At 31.5% G+C, this 16,127-nt stretch overlaps 1 protein-coding gene across 1 annotated transcript in view; it reads left to right on the forward strand.

The window, feature by feature from the left end:
- The window catches only part of cu (NADP/NADPH phosphatase nocturnin), a 323,896-nt gene that overhangs the window by 6,018 nt on the left and 301,751 nt on the right, over positions 1–16,127 (forward strand). The window lies entirely within an intron of this gene.

A 16,127-nucleotide genomic window follows, 5' to 3' on the forward strand; every position in this document is an offset into this window, starting at 1 on the left:
AAAAATAGGCACTTACTTTATCTATAATGGGATTTATTTTAAACAAGTAATTTTAAAACGAAAGAAAATAAATATTGAAAAACTCACTAAAATTAAACTATTTTCGAAAATAAAACAAAAAGTTTTAAAAATTGGATAAGGAAACGCTCAAAAAGCTTTACAAAATATTTAATTAAAATTTAAATCTAGGTGGCATTTCTTAAATAATTGTTTATTGATTTAAATGTATCGTAGACCCAGAGGAAAAATATTTAAAAAAGCAAATAAAGAAGAAATAATAATACAATGAAATGTCTTCAATTTGGAATATACAGAACAAAGCCTAGTTCGAATTCTGGAAAATTCCGAATTATAGAATATTTTTTGAACGAAATATTTATTATAAAAAAAAATACTTAAAACTACATAAATAGTAACAAAAATGTGTTTTTATCGTATACAGTACTTACAGCGAGTATAATTAAAGTTAAAAAAATTTTACTACATTTTCCACCTTTTAATTTTCAACAAAAAATAAGTTTAACGCACACATTTTTAATACACATTATCAAAAATATAAATACTGTATTAACAGACTTTTTTAAATTAAAACGCAAAAAAGAAAAATATTCGTAAATACAGTGGAAAACAACGTATATAGTACAAAAAAAAAACATAGTCGGCCTTCACTTACGTCTTTTCACTTCAGTGCGTAAAAAATCTTAATAGTTCTGTAATACTGTATCTTGTACTTAGTATAATGAATATCTTGAAGTTGAAGGGATTCTTCCTGATTTAAAGTCACAGCCTTAAAAAAATTTGTTTTGCTCTACTGTTGTATTGTTTTTTAATACGTCATTAAAAAATACCACGCGTTCGTCTAGTTGTTTATGTCTGTAATGACACTTGTAGCTGAGGATCGAAAGATGCTTTATAGTATCAAAAGATAAAATTTCCCTTTGAATATACTTAATATTTTTCAGAATAGTGATTTGTCTGGAGATGATCAAGATCCGTATAATTTGTTTTCTTGCTAAACTATTTTTTTCTATTTTGTGAGAATTATATGCTTAATTTTTTCTTTTAACTTTAAAAAAGAATGTAAAATAGACTCACTTAGTTTAAAAAGAAAAAAGCGATTTCCTATACGTCAAATATGGTGTAAATCTGAATTTGGAACTTATATCATACATACAAGAGTGACACTCTCAGTTAAAAAAATTTAAATAATACAATCTTGCAAAAAATGTTTAAATATATTTTTGTTTTTTTAATAAACATAATAATAGTAGGTTAGAATTTTTTTAAGATATCTTATGAAAATTACTGACCAATCGGTCTTTAATGAATGTTATGATTAATTAATTATATATGTTAATTTGTTAGATATAATTTCTAAGCTAGCCTGTTGCAAAGATCACATTATTGCATTGAATAATTAATAACTGAATAAATTAGGTTATTATTTAACCATTATTTCTTTTTTCACATTTTTTGTTAGCAATAATAACAATAGTAATAAACTTGGCGAAATTCCACAAAATAGTTTTTTATTTAATAATTTTCTATATTGTTTTTCGAAGCATTGTTTTTTTTTTTTTTTTGTTTTTTGTAGGTTGGATTTTGTTATAATAATTAATTAGGTTTATACTAATTATCTTGTCAAATATTTATTTTAGGTTTTTTATAAAAATTAAATGATAATGAAAACCAATGAAACAATTTACCTACCGAACAATGGAAATTTTATAAGATTCGATTGTCAATAATCGAATAACATAACTTTTTGGCAAAGGTTTTCGTTTTCATTTTGTGTTTTTTATGATTCGGAGATCTCAATTTCTATGCAACGTTCGGAATGGTAGCATCTTTGCCTTTCATCGGGTTTGAATCCCGGTAATTCACGGTTTTCTTTAAACCAAATTCATTATTATCCGTCGGTAACTGTAAGCGGGGGTAAGCATGTTTTTGCTATACAAATAAATAAATTATACCCATTTTTTCCAATATTATTACTGTGTCTCTTATAGTACTGTAAATTTCAACCAACCTCCGAGGCAAAATGGTAGCTTGTTCGTCTTCTATTTATTATGTTTTGGGCTCCAATCACGGCCTTTCTTGGTCATTTTTTTATAAAAGCATAATTCATGTAAAAAACAATACAAGTAATTATAATTATAGATAAATCTGCTGCTAAGAGAATAAATAAATTCTTGTTTGAAACTATTTTAGTAAGATATAATTTACTTTTTGAATTTTTAAGTTTATTTTTCCCAGTATTCTTTTTTTTAAACAAATAGGAGGGATTTTTACGGTTGGGAGAACTTGATAGTAACAGCCAAATGAGGAAAACATAGTATTTAAAAAAAAAATCGTAGGGACATGAAGGAAGGAAACTATAGACGAACTTTTTCAGTTTTTTTTTTTTTTTTTTTTTAATTTAATTCTTAAGCTGTCGGTTGTATTTGACAACATATGTCAATAGGTACGTCGGCAATGTCGTGTGAGCTTACTTACACAACATTTTAGTGGTAATAACTTTAAAGCATAAAGTGTAAAGCATAAACAATAACTTTAAAGCATTAACTAACAAAAATGCACGCACACGCACCCACTTTGTTAATAAACTGACTGTTATCCTGTCCACGAAACCTAAATTCACCAACCATCCTTCTCTTCTACAGTTTACAACTTTCTCCTACCGCTAGTACATGTGACTCTTAATTCGATTTTTAGAATTAAAAAAAAAAATGTTTAGTTTATTTTCATACATCATTATTTTTCCATTATATGAGTACAAGAATGAATAACCAATGCCAGGAAAGTATTACAACTTTGTTGTTAGCTTATTTTAAATTTAATTTTTAATGCATACAGTATAATCAATTAAAAAAACAATCTTTCTTAGTTAATTTACGTTACAATGGAATACATTTTTCAACATGATTTCTGAAAGCAATTGTTCTACATATTAGGAAAAAAATTATTGTTAAAATCCTTCAACGTGCTACATAACATTACAAATTTTACAAAACCTATAGTAATTTATACCCATGGATGTTATTAAATAAAAGTTTTATTCTAGATTTCATAAAAAGATGAGTCCACCTTCACGGTTGGCGTTTGAAACGTACATTATTAATTTTAAAAAAACTAACTTTTTCCGATAATGAAAAACTTCTAAAGTTTTAGACAAAACTAATGTTACTTTTTAAAAATTTTAAATAGCGGTGTAATAATTAATATATTTTTAACTATCAGATTAATCAAATCTTTATTTATTAGAGGAAATCAGACGTGTTATTCTGAAAAAAAAATTACATTATTTTTATTCATATAAGAGTTATGGAGAAGACGATTATACTGTATAGAAATAGAGTATAAACGTCAAAGTGAATCAGATTTCTTCTAACACTATGTAAAGGTTTTATGAAATTTGGCGCGGTGTAAGGGACCATTGATGCCAAGTACACTTTTAGTTCGTTGTCTCTCATCGGACCATTAATTAAAAGGAGGAGAGCAAAATCCTTTTTTACATTTTTTCGGGTATTGCAAAAAATGTACTAGCTAAAATAGGTCTTATATTTAAGAAATTTACGAGATTGAATTTTGAAATCATTCGGTTACGAGTGGGATAATCTGTACAGTTAACACCTAATAAATATCTCGATGATGGGTTGTCATGCAATTTTTAATTTACCCGGGAAAGGGATGTAAGTCTTTTCGGGCTCTTTTTGCTCTTGTAGAAATATAGTTAATTTGTTTTAATTTGCTTGTCATTACTGTATGTTTTTTTTTCTTTATATATACTCTATATACATATGGAATATTTGACAGCGTTTTTAGTCCTTGAGAAATTTGACAAAAATTTTTTTAGTAATTTTTTTAAGTAAATGGTAATTAGTTTTTTATTTACAAATAGTTATCAATCCTTACTGAAATTTGTATTACTTAAAAAAATTGCGATAACTTGTAAACTGTAACCCTAACATTTTCTGAATTTGCCGAGTATAACAATAAACAGTTAATAAGACATATTTTTAAGTCTTTTTTTTTTTTGTCTATTTCACATTGGTATAAAGTCGAGTTAATTTTAATATACGATAGGCGAGAAAGATTCTTTTCTTAATTAGTTATTTCTTTAGTTTTTACTTTCCTGGTGTCATAGCTCTAGAGTTATTCTGCGAGAAGAAAATTATGATAATCAGTAAAAAAATGAGATATTTGTTTTTCTCGATGTTTCATGACCCAAGGACCCAAAAATAAAAACAAAAAGTGGGAGGTAATGTTCGTCTGTACATACTTATGTTGGCGGTTTTGAAGCTTAAAAACTTTTGACTGGATAAACCGATTTTGACGAAATAAGAGACCTTATCATGTGGGGCAGTTTGTTGGTAAAAGTTTGGGGTTCGTATCTCCAAGGAGTGGGATAGGTAGTTTCTTTGGGATCAATTTTCTTAAAATTTTACAAACATAACCAATCACCTCTACTTTACTCTACTCTAATTCGATTACATAACTATTATTTTTTTAGCTTATTTGATTAATTTTAACGTAAATATAGTTATGTTTATATACATTAATTCGTGTAATTTTCTTTTAAAAATCAATTGAAAAGATTTATATCTCTTTTTGCAGTATGTTTTCCTGTCAATTATTTAGATATATCTGCTTATTTACAATTTTATGGTAATTATATTTACATTTTACGCTTGGTTACATTTCGCTGATGATGTGTACGTAATATATATTTAAATTACAGTGATTTATTGATTCTTTCTTAAATGTATCTTTTTTTAGTTTTATTGCTAACTTTGTTGGCTTTCTTTTTTTTCTTTTTTTATACAAGCTTGTATTTCTTGTTAGTTGCACGTACTCACATCATAATGATTAAAATAGTTTATTATTTTCAATTTTAATAAAAAAGACAAAACAAACATCCGTATTATATTAAAACATTACTTTTAAATTATTATTACTGGTTAATTTAAAAATAATTTGTTTTACGATTTTCTGTTATGCAACATGCAGTTGTAATCTATTAAGGCATAAAATCATATTTAAGCAGTTTTAATAAATAGTGTTACATCATTCCTGGCAGGAATAATAAAAGATACGGTTGATTCAAAAAGTACTTCACAAATTTAAAAACATATAATTATTTATTTAGTTGCCTTACAGATTCGGTTGAGGTCTACTTTCGTAACAAAATGCATCAAGTTTTGACTCATTTAGTTCATTAGTACCGAATTTCAGCCTCCAGCACTGTCACCAATGTAGTTAAAAATGGATGTATTTTTTGGCGAAGAACGTGCTCGCTATATTTTTTGGTTTCACGATTTGCTGTCAACAGTTCAACGTAATTTTCGTGGAGAGTACGGTTGGGAGCCTCCTAATATGCGTGCAATTTACTCTTTGCACCAAACCTTCGTTGCGACAGGTTGTTCTGTTAAACATACAAAATCACCAGGACGCCCACGCGTTCCTGATACTGCTGAGGAACAACTTGAAGAAAGCATTGCACGTAGTCCGAAGAAATCAATTCGACGTACGTCATGTGAGACTGGTATTCCACAAAGGACTGTCTAGCGCGTGTTAAGTAAACAGTTGCACTCGATGCCATACAAACTAACCGTGGTGAAACATATTACAGATGAAGATGTAGTTGCTCGGCTGCAGTTTTGTGTGAAAATTTCGGATGAAGTTGCAGACAAGGATAAATTTTTAGACAGTGTAATTTTTAGCGATAAGTCAACGTTTCACATCAGTGGCAAGGTGAACATACATAACTGCCGAATACGGGATCGCGAAAACCCTCATGAAACTTTGCAGCACAATCCTCATAGCCCTGAGGTTAATTTTTGTTTGTGCCCTAAGCAAAAAATACAGTACGGTCCGTTCTTTTTCCAGGAGGCAATCGTAAATGGTATCGTTTATTTAATCACGCTTCAAAATTTTCTGATTTCTCAGTTAGACGATGATGACCAAGATGGATACCATTACTATCAGTAACACGGGGTACCACCTTACTACCGTCTAAAAGTCCGAGATTTTCTTGATATTCGATTCTAAGGTCGATGGATTAGTTGTGAAGGTCCAATTGCATGGTCACCTCGGTTCACAGATTTGACCTTTCTAGATATTCCTTGTGGGGTTTCACTAAAGATAGGGTTTATTTAACACCTTTCCCTGCTGATATCGTTGAGCTAAGACTTCGAATTAACCTTGCAGCGGCAGAGGTAACGCCCGACTTCAGGTGAATCGACAATCGACTTCAGGTGAGATGTTTATTGTATTACCAATGGAAACCATATCATTGTCCCCCAACATTGTGAATGTTGGGGGACAAACCTGATGTGTGTTTTTCTGTGAAATAAGACCTCAACCAAATCTGTATGTTATCTTAATAAATTTGTATATGCTTTTAAAGTCCTTTTTGAAACGTTTGTTAGTTGATGAGTGTAGTTGTTATTAGAACATACTACTAATGAATGAAGTGAGAGGACGGCATGTATCTTCATAATACCAATGCTTTCCAGTTAATTAACTTTTTGTTGAGACTTTCTATACTGAACGATTCTGTAGATATTATAAGTAGGTACCATTTATTTCATTAGTTAATTCTCAGTTCGTTAACTAATTATATATTTTTTACACTCAATAATTTGTTGAATAAACCTTTTTTATTCTTAGGCGTATTTATTTTCAACCAGATATTTTTTTTTGAGTTTTTAAATTTGTGGTAAATTTTTACTAAATTTATTTCAGTCCGTTTGTACTTTGTTCTTTTTACAATAAAACAGACAATTTTACATTAATCAGAATATTTTCTTATTATTTATCCCAATTGTATGTTAGGCTAAAAAGTGTAGGTGATAACAGCAACCCTACTAACGGCTCTCCCAAGATAAATTATAGGCTATATATTACTATTTTGAATATTTATTAAATTACAATAATTATAAATTATTTCAGCAGGATATTAAGAGTTTTTTATTTACATTTAAATATTGATTTTCACTTGTTCGAGAACAAAATCAAAAACAAGAATTTAATTTTCGATCGTCCAAGTAATGGTTTGTTCAAAATATTCCGATTGATCTTATGTGGTTGATGAAAAATATTAAATCTATAATTTAAAAATTATATCATCTGCAATTGTATATTTTTGCATAAAATTAAAGTATCAATGTAACAGATTTTGAGATGCGGTAGATATTTTATATTTAATCAAGTTTGTTCCGTGAACTGCTTTATAATACTGCCCATGATGTGTAATAATTTGCTTTAGAACTAAGGATGAAAAATCAGCTGTCGAATCATTAATTCAAATATTTAACATAAATTGTAATTGTAATTTCCCTCACCCAATATAACCAATGATTCACTGCAGTTATTGATTGTAATTTTGAGAGTATTACTGTTCTTATTTTTTAGTTTGTTATTTTGAAGCTGAATGAGATAGTAAAATTCTACGCTAATTACTAATTCTGTTCATCTAAATGTACGGTAGACTATTCTTAACGTAACAAACAGATTGCATGCATCTACCCAGGTATAGTACTCATAAATTAACGGTTACTTAAGTACGCAAATTAAACATTTATTTTATACTTTCCGTCGATGAGTAATATATTCTTATTAAGTCTGTTTTTCAGTTATTTTTTTTTTTATGTATATGCATATAACTAATTAAAAAGGCTCTAAGGATTTTAATCGTAATTTCATTGTCATAAATGTATGAATTTTTTATATGGCCAGTTACGCACTTATAAATTACAAACATTTAATTGTATAAAAAAATATAAAATAAAACAATGCTTCTTGTTAGGAAATATTCACAATAACAGGAAGCCAGAGTCTTGATAGTAGTTTTTAAAATATTTATATTTAAATATTATTAAAGGAGAAAAAGAATTACATATTTTCGTACGTATTACTTTAATTTTTGTTATATTGCAACATATTTGTAGTTTACTTATTTTATATACAAATATATATATATTATTTATACAGAGTATTAATAAAATACAAGTACCACGTTAAATAACTTTTTAACATTTTTCAAAATGAAGCCAACACACTTCAATTACCCAGGGAGCTCCTATGTGATGAAAATGCACAATTTTAAATGCAAAGAATAAAAGTGACGTATTATTTTAACGTCACTGAAAAAAAAATTATTTAAAAAGACTTCGAACTAGACTTCTTAACCAAAACGGTAACCATTTAATATTTTTCAATAAAAAATTTCAAAAATGGCCTATAGTATACCCCAAGTATTGGTCTCCAAACGAAAAATGGATCATTTTGATATAGGAAAAATTGCTATTTTTTAGATTTAACAGTTATTTAAGAAGTAGTATATTAAATAAAGTGAAGATATCGCTTGTAACATTTGTCATCTCTCTTTTGGAGGTCTTGAAGGAAACTTATATGAAGCTCAGTTAAAAGACAACTATTTTACTCCCTTACCAATTTCTTTTCTTTTCCCTTACGTAATTTTTGAGGTATGATGTTATTCTTGTGAAACATTATGTGTGAATTAATAGTAAATGTGTATAAGCATGAAACCATTTTTCATTGCCAGTGACTTATATTTATGGTCATGTTGCCTGCAACCGTTAGGATACAACAGGAACGGCATAAGAACAAAAAGCAGATAAAAATACTTGAAGAAGAGAAACGTTGAAATACATAAAACAATTAATAATAAAGAATCTTAGATAAATTAATAGTTGATAATTGGATAAGTTGAGGTTAAATAATTAGAATAGAACTAAAGGATAAAAGTGTCGGACCATTTATATGACTATCGAATCTCAATGTATAAATAGGGTGCTCAATATATAAATCAGTTTTCCCAGTTAGTAATAATAAGTGTTCTGCCCAAAGGCATTTTTTTTCATATGGCTGCCCTCCATTCTGCTCAATTATGCCATCCGTTTCATTTTATAATAACTTTCTTTCCTTTTTATATTGTCTACTATTTTCATTCGTCTCCGACCTCTTGCTTTCCTCCCCGTTACAAATCCTCCCAATGCCGTCACCAACAGACAGTTACGTCTCAGCCAGTGTCCCAACCAACTGCATTTTCTTCTTTTTATTATTTCAATCGCTCTCTCTTCTCCTACTCTACGAAGCACCTCCTCATTCTGAACTCTCTCCGTCCAGCTGATCTTTTCCATCCTCCTCCATACCCACATTTCAAAGGCCTCCTATCTTCTCTCCTCGCCCTTCCTAATAGTCCATGTCTCTGCCCCATAAAGGGCTACACTCCACACAAAACAGTTCGCAAGTTTTTTCCTTAGTCGCAGATCTAGTTTGCTTCATAGTACTCTCCTCATTTTGCTGAATGATTCCTTTGCTCTAGCAATACGTACTTTAAATTCCTGATCGCACTTCATATCTTCGTTAATAATGCACCCCACGTACTTGAAGGATGCCACTTGCTCAACTTTATTTAACCCAATCCTAATTGTTGCCCAGTTTGTGATAAGAAAATAATTAATAAATAAAGCATTAAATAATAAAGGTATTTTATTATTACGTGTTTAATACAGAGAAAGAATTTTAAATTTTTTCCTCCCCTTGTATATCAATGTAATATTTAATCACTGAATTGATTTCTATGAAGTTTAATACCGATTTTTAAAATCAATTGAGTTTTGAATGGACAACTTGATCGTTTCAAGTCATTTGGACTTGAAAAAATATAATATCTTCCACGATTCCTTAAGAACAAAAGATCGTAAGGCGTCAGATCACATGAACGTAATGCTCGTTCAATCTTTTCCTCGGCGTCCTTTCCATTTAAGAAACGTTTGATCAAGATAGTCCCTTTAATGAAACTTGAGAATAATAAGTCGTCCCCCATCTTACTGCCAATGTCCGATGTCAGACATTAGGTATTTTAATAGCACGGATATAACAATTCGTAATATCAAAACATTTATCACCTGTTGGAATTTCGTTGAAAAAATAGATCCCAACACTTTTTTGTCATCATAAATCTAGAGCTATGCTGCAAGAAGGGAAATATGATAATCAGTAAAAAATGTTTTTTTCTTTTTCATTTCTCGATGGTTCATGATCAAGGGACCAAAAAAAAATTAAAAAACAACTGGGGGTAATATTCGTCCGTACGTACCTGGGTACTTGTGTTGGCATGTTTGAAGCTTAATAACTTTTGACTGGATAAACCGATTTTGATGAAATTTGGTACAGAAACTTTTGTATATAAGGTAGTTTTTGATAAAAGTTTAGATTTGATATCTCCAAGGGGTGGGGGTAGATAGTTTTTTAGGGGTCAATTTCCTTAAAATTTTACAAACAAAACCCCACTTTATATTAAGCTCCAACATATACGTACATGCTTAACTTACCCTTTTTTTAAAGATTCTGCCTCCCCAAATTCTCTCCCTTTCACCAGAATCGAAAAAAATTATAAGTTTATTTATTGCGTAATTTTAATTCAAACCTTTTTTCCTAGTCTTCCTAATCATACTAGTGCAAACAATCCAAAATAAAAAATTCTTTGGAGGCAATATTTGGGATACTGGAGCCGATAAAAATTAAAAAAATATATATAAATTTTCAAAATAGAGGCCATTTAATGGAACAGAACGCAAGAATGGCGGGGGTTTCAATATTTCTCCCTACAGATCGCAGAGCCTGGACAATGTCCCTTGCTGCTGTATATTTCTATTATCGATCGGATTTCATCGGTTATTTAGCGGCGGTTATAAATTTTAAGATTTATTTATGGACGGATTTGGTAATCTGCGTTCCTATCCGTATGGACCATGGTGTAATTCATTTACTGGTTCTGACTGTGAGGGACTAAGCTTTTGAGCCTAGTAATCCCGGCGTGATTCCCCTTCAGGCCATCCGCTGAAGTCCTTTCGGCACCTATGGGCTAGCAGGAGTGCGCCTACCGGAGCCCTAGTTATTTGAAGGGAGAAATGCGCCCCGTTCACCGGAGGGAGTCGCATATGCTAACTAAATGAAATTGTGGTCTCTTTGTGGGACGGTGTGGGGTGTTGTCTAGCTTTTTATAGTTTTAACAAAATTTAATTGCGAAAACGGTCACTTTCGCGGCCGGAAATTTCGCGCGACTCTATTTATAGGTTACGCTATATAGAGGCTCCTAAACCTGGTTAATCATTTTTGGACTCTCGTACCGCCTCTTCACATTGGTTCATTTAATACGGCATGAGGCCGTTTTCTTACACCCTGTGGAATACGGTCCTCTCTGCAGATGTCCAGGAGATGGCCGTGTTCGGACTCGGCCGCTCTCCCGAACAGTCTGCGTGCCTGCGCACCCCCACCTCGGATACGGTGTATAGTCCCGCATCGTAGCGAAGAGTGACGTTTCTGACGAACCACGGTGTTCCAAATATCGTCCGCAACGGTATGTTTTGGCGCCTTCTAATTTCTTTTGAAACGTGGAATTCAACAAAGTTCTCCAAGCCGGGTAAGCATATGTTAGAATCGGCAGGACGTATAGCCGAAAAATGAGCAATTTGGTCGCCAGTAGAAATGGGCTGGCACTGTTAAGTACTGGGTATAGTGAGGCCCTGACGGCCTTTGCTCCGGACATTTAAGATCTTTTATACCTAAGTTTTTCAGCAAGTTAATTTACAACAAAATTTTATAAAAGAGACAAAATTTTTATTTTAATAAGAAAATCCGCTACCTTCGTAGCGGATTGATGGCGCTTCTATCTTTCACCTGGAGGTTCTGGATTCGAATCTTAGTCAGGCAAGGCAGTGTTTCATATGCTAAAAAAAATTCATTATTATCTTCATCGCATTGACGGTTGTATTGTAGGGTGTAGTCAGAATGAACAGAATTTAACTATTAATTACTGTTTGGCTTTTCTCCTTTAAGAAGATTTAAATCATTCTCATATGTATTCACTGGTTTTGAGTGAACAGATTTTATATATTTAAATGTATAAAAAAAATGCTTTTTATGTTACATCAAATAAAAACCCTGAAATTAATTTTAACCAAATAAATAATTTTTATTTTTTTATATTTATAACGAGATGCAGGTTATTTATTTAGGACAAATTAAAACTTGCATTTTTATTAGACGTATCATAATAATTTTGACCTTTTACGGATCTCCGTGGCGGGGTGGTAGCGTCTCAGCCTTTCATCCAAAGTTCCCGGTTCGAATCCCGGTCAGGCATTTTCATTCGCTACAAAGTTTTCATTTCATGTTCCCATGCACAACCGTTCAGCTTATATGGTGAATTAATCATAAAAAGATAATAAATAAATAATGAATATTTTCTTAAACGTGAAGTAATCCATTTTTTCATGCATTAGTTTTTTATTTATATTTTTTTATAAAATAACTAGTTTTTAAAAATATATTATTAAATATTTTACTTCGCTGTCATTTTGGAAATCTAAAAAACATCTGGTTTTATTATTTCTAATATATAGTGTAAAAATCCTCACGTGAAAAATACTTAAGCCAAATCTTATTTGGCTTCAATATTTTTATAAATGATATTTATTATTTTTTAGAAAAAATCATAAAGACAGACAAGTGGAAAAGAAGTATTATAATAGCATAGTTTTGGAGTGGAAAACATTATGCTCCAAAATTGTTTACAAAACTCTTATTTAAAATACAAACTTATACGTATATCATTTCGACTATTTTAACTAACAGTCATACTTTGGATTTAAAAGCTATTATAAACGGTTAGATTTTAATCACAGTAAACACTACAGAAAAGATATAAAAATAAACAAATAAAAAAAAGAAATAATTTTTAAAGGGTTATTAATAGATAAATAAACGGAATAAAACAAATAATTTTTGTACGGTTTTTAGAATAAAAGTAGAAAAATACAATAGCCTGTTTTTTGTCTTTTAAGCAATTCAGCTTTTGGGCTACAGACCCAAGCCTCCTTCAAGTGGCCGGTCGGTTCAGTAACATCCCGCTGTTGATCTGTAGCAGGACTGGCCCATCGCCCTTCACTCTCCACAGTCTCCTGTATATGGGACTCACATGATACCCTCGATTCGTCTGCTAACAAAAGATCAGTAGTGGCGCGTAGCCGCCTCTCTTCAGACGATTTTCTGGCCTACGCTTCTCTTTACTTTAGAAGCATCCTTCCGCTCGTTAGCGGCACATCCGGGTTGCTCTTTAACCCACTTGATATTGTCTCCTGGTTCAGCTCGTCCGTGGCTACAGACCTGGGCCCCATCCGGTGACCCGAATCCGCCTTCTCCGCAGTTATAACAACTGCGGCTCCTATCCGGTTCACTGGATTTGGCAGCCACGTGACCACTCTCCCAACAGCGGTGGCAGTTTGTGTCCGGCCTCCGAAGCACGACCCGACACGACTGCCAGCCGACCCTAATTTGTCCAGCAGCAACCAGTCTAGAAGCGTCCCTCGTGGGGAGCATCACAATAGGATTCTGTGATGACCCATAAGCCGGCCTGAGGGATGTAACCCGGGGGACCGTTTAATCCCTCAACGCGTCCCTGACAGCCTCCAGGACATTCCCCTCCGAATTCCCCTCTACTATCATGGTTTTCGATGAGCTAGCAGATAACCTTTCTCGCAGAACAAGAGTCGCCTCGCGCGACCCTTGCAGGTGGACCTCCATGTCCCTCCTCCTCCTTTCCGAACGGAGAGGATATCTACAACTACCCCACAGACCTTTGACCTGCTTCAGCAGGTCAAAGCTAGTATATCTTAAATTTCAGTTAGTGCTTTTACAAATTAATTTATAAATTACCGCTCTTTTAAAGTGTTCAGTTTTTTTTTATAAATAGGAGTATATGATGTAGTTATTAAATTATTTCATTTTTAAGTACATGGAATTCAATTTCTAAATAATGCCATTAGATTTTTTTAATTGTTTTAAGTAAAAAATATTGTGATGTTAAGTTACATCTGTGCATTTAAGGCAAATAAATTGTTTGTTTTATTCGGAAATCCTCTTTTAAAAGCAAGGTGGTGTTGAAGTGTTTAATTATACTGCTTTTATTGTTTTTATTTATGAATTTACACCCAAAACAACACGTGTACTTGCATAAATTAACATAAATATACTAACGCATCGTGCAAACATAGTCACGTTTTACGAGAACAATATAAAAAGTGAATTACTACATGTGTTTTTTTTTATGTTCTTTTTACGTAATCTGCTCGATATTAAAATGTGAATAACCTACAATGATATTATTTACAAACATTATGTAGATATATAATGACACATTATAATATGTAGTAGGGTCTTTTGAATAAAAAGACCTTGTGTGAATGAACATTTGTAATTTATTAACCAACGATTATTTTAATATTGTTATAACAAAAGAATATTGACGTGACAAATAGCAAGGACATTCATAATTCAAACTTGTAATACAATGTTTCTTATTGTTAATCCTTTTATGTGTATGTTTATCTCTTGTTTTTAAGGATTAATTTGTGATACGTGTGTTAAAATCATTTCAGGTCTTCATTTAAAACCCACTGGGTTGGTCTAGTGATGACCGCGTCTTCCCAAATCAGCTGATTTGGAAGTCGAGTTCCAGTGTTAATATTAAAGTCAGTTATTTTTACACGGATTTGAAATCTAGATCATGGATACCGGTGTTCTTTGGTGGTTGGATTTCACACCACACATCTTAGCAATGGTCGAATTGAGACTATACAGGACTACACTTCATTTACACTCACACATATCATCCTCTGAAAGGTAACACATATTATCTGAAAGGTAATTACCGGAGGCTAAACAGAAAAAAGAAAAAGGTTATTTAACCCACCGGGTTGGTCTAGTGGTGAACCCATCTTCGCAAGTCAGCTGATTTCGAAGTCGAGAGTTCCAACGTTCAAATTCTAGTAAAGGCAGTTACGTTTATACGGATATGAACATTAGATCGCGGATGTAGGTGTTCTTTGGTGGTTGGGTTTCAATTAACCACACATCTCAGGAATGGTCGAACTGAGACTGTAGAAGACTACACTTCACTTACACTCATACATATCATCCTCATTGATCCTCTGAAGTAATACCTGACGGTGATTCCTGGAGGCTAAACAGGGGAAAAGTTTTTATTTAAATTAATTATTTAAGTTTAAATTATGGAATTAGATTATTAACTGGATTTTTTAAGAAATTAATTAATCTAAAAATTACATACATCAACATAATAAAAAAATTATTAAAATTTCAATGAAATTTTTTGTTTTCTTCTTTTTTTTATAAATCTATGATAAATTTTTTTAAACCAAACATTATTTTCACATTTCTTGTCTATTTAATAAAATAACTAAAAAATTTATTTGCTTTAATTTAAAACGCTTTGTGAAAATATTGACATATAAAACGTTAAACCAAAAAGAATAGTTTCCCGGTTGATAAGTGCAACGCATTATAATCAGGCGGAAGTTCACGATCATGAAAATGCTTTGACGAAGTAAAACACAGTAAAAGTAAAAGGTGCAGTAAGAATATAATTAAATACTGTTTACTTTTTTATTTTTCAGTTTTATTCTCTTATTAAGATTCGTGGGAGTGTAAGCGAATGGATGATCTAATAGATTGTTGGGGGGAGTGAGATAGGAGATAAAATAATTTTTTTCTTTTTAAAAACGATAGATTTTGGCAAAAATTAACGTAATATTTTAAAGCTCGCAAAAGTTTTAGAATTTTGTTTTATTTTAAAAATAAAACAAAATTCTAAAACGTAGGTATTTTTTTATACGATTACTGGAAACGGCACACCAAACACCAATTTTCTCATCATGTAGTGGACACTCAAATATCTCGTAAGGATTCCTCGCCATCCAATACCTGGTGTTCTGCGAATTAAGATGGCCGGATAAATGAAACCGTGCCTCGTCTGACATGAAATATGACATTGGATTTATCTGTCCACCAACAGTGTTTTCGAGAAGCAAGTTGCAATAATCAAGTCGTTTCGGTTAGTCATTAGTCATTATTTGCTTTTCATGCTCCACAGCTTGTCAAAAATTTGTTTATTTAATTTTATTTGCTCAATTCTGATCATAAGCTACTAGAAATTTAACCTTCTTTTCCTTATCGCTGTTTGTAGGTTTTGATAGATTTCGTTGTCATATTTCAGTCTTTCTTTTTTTTTAACC

This window comes from Lycorma delicatula, chromosome 8, assembly GCF_047948215.1.
Source record: "Lycorma delicatula isolate Av1 chromosome 8, ASM4794821v1, whole genome shotgun sequence".
NCBI lineage: Eukaryota > Metazoa > Arthropoda > Insecta > Hemiptera > Fulgoridae > Lycorma > Lycorma delicatula.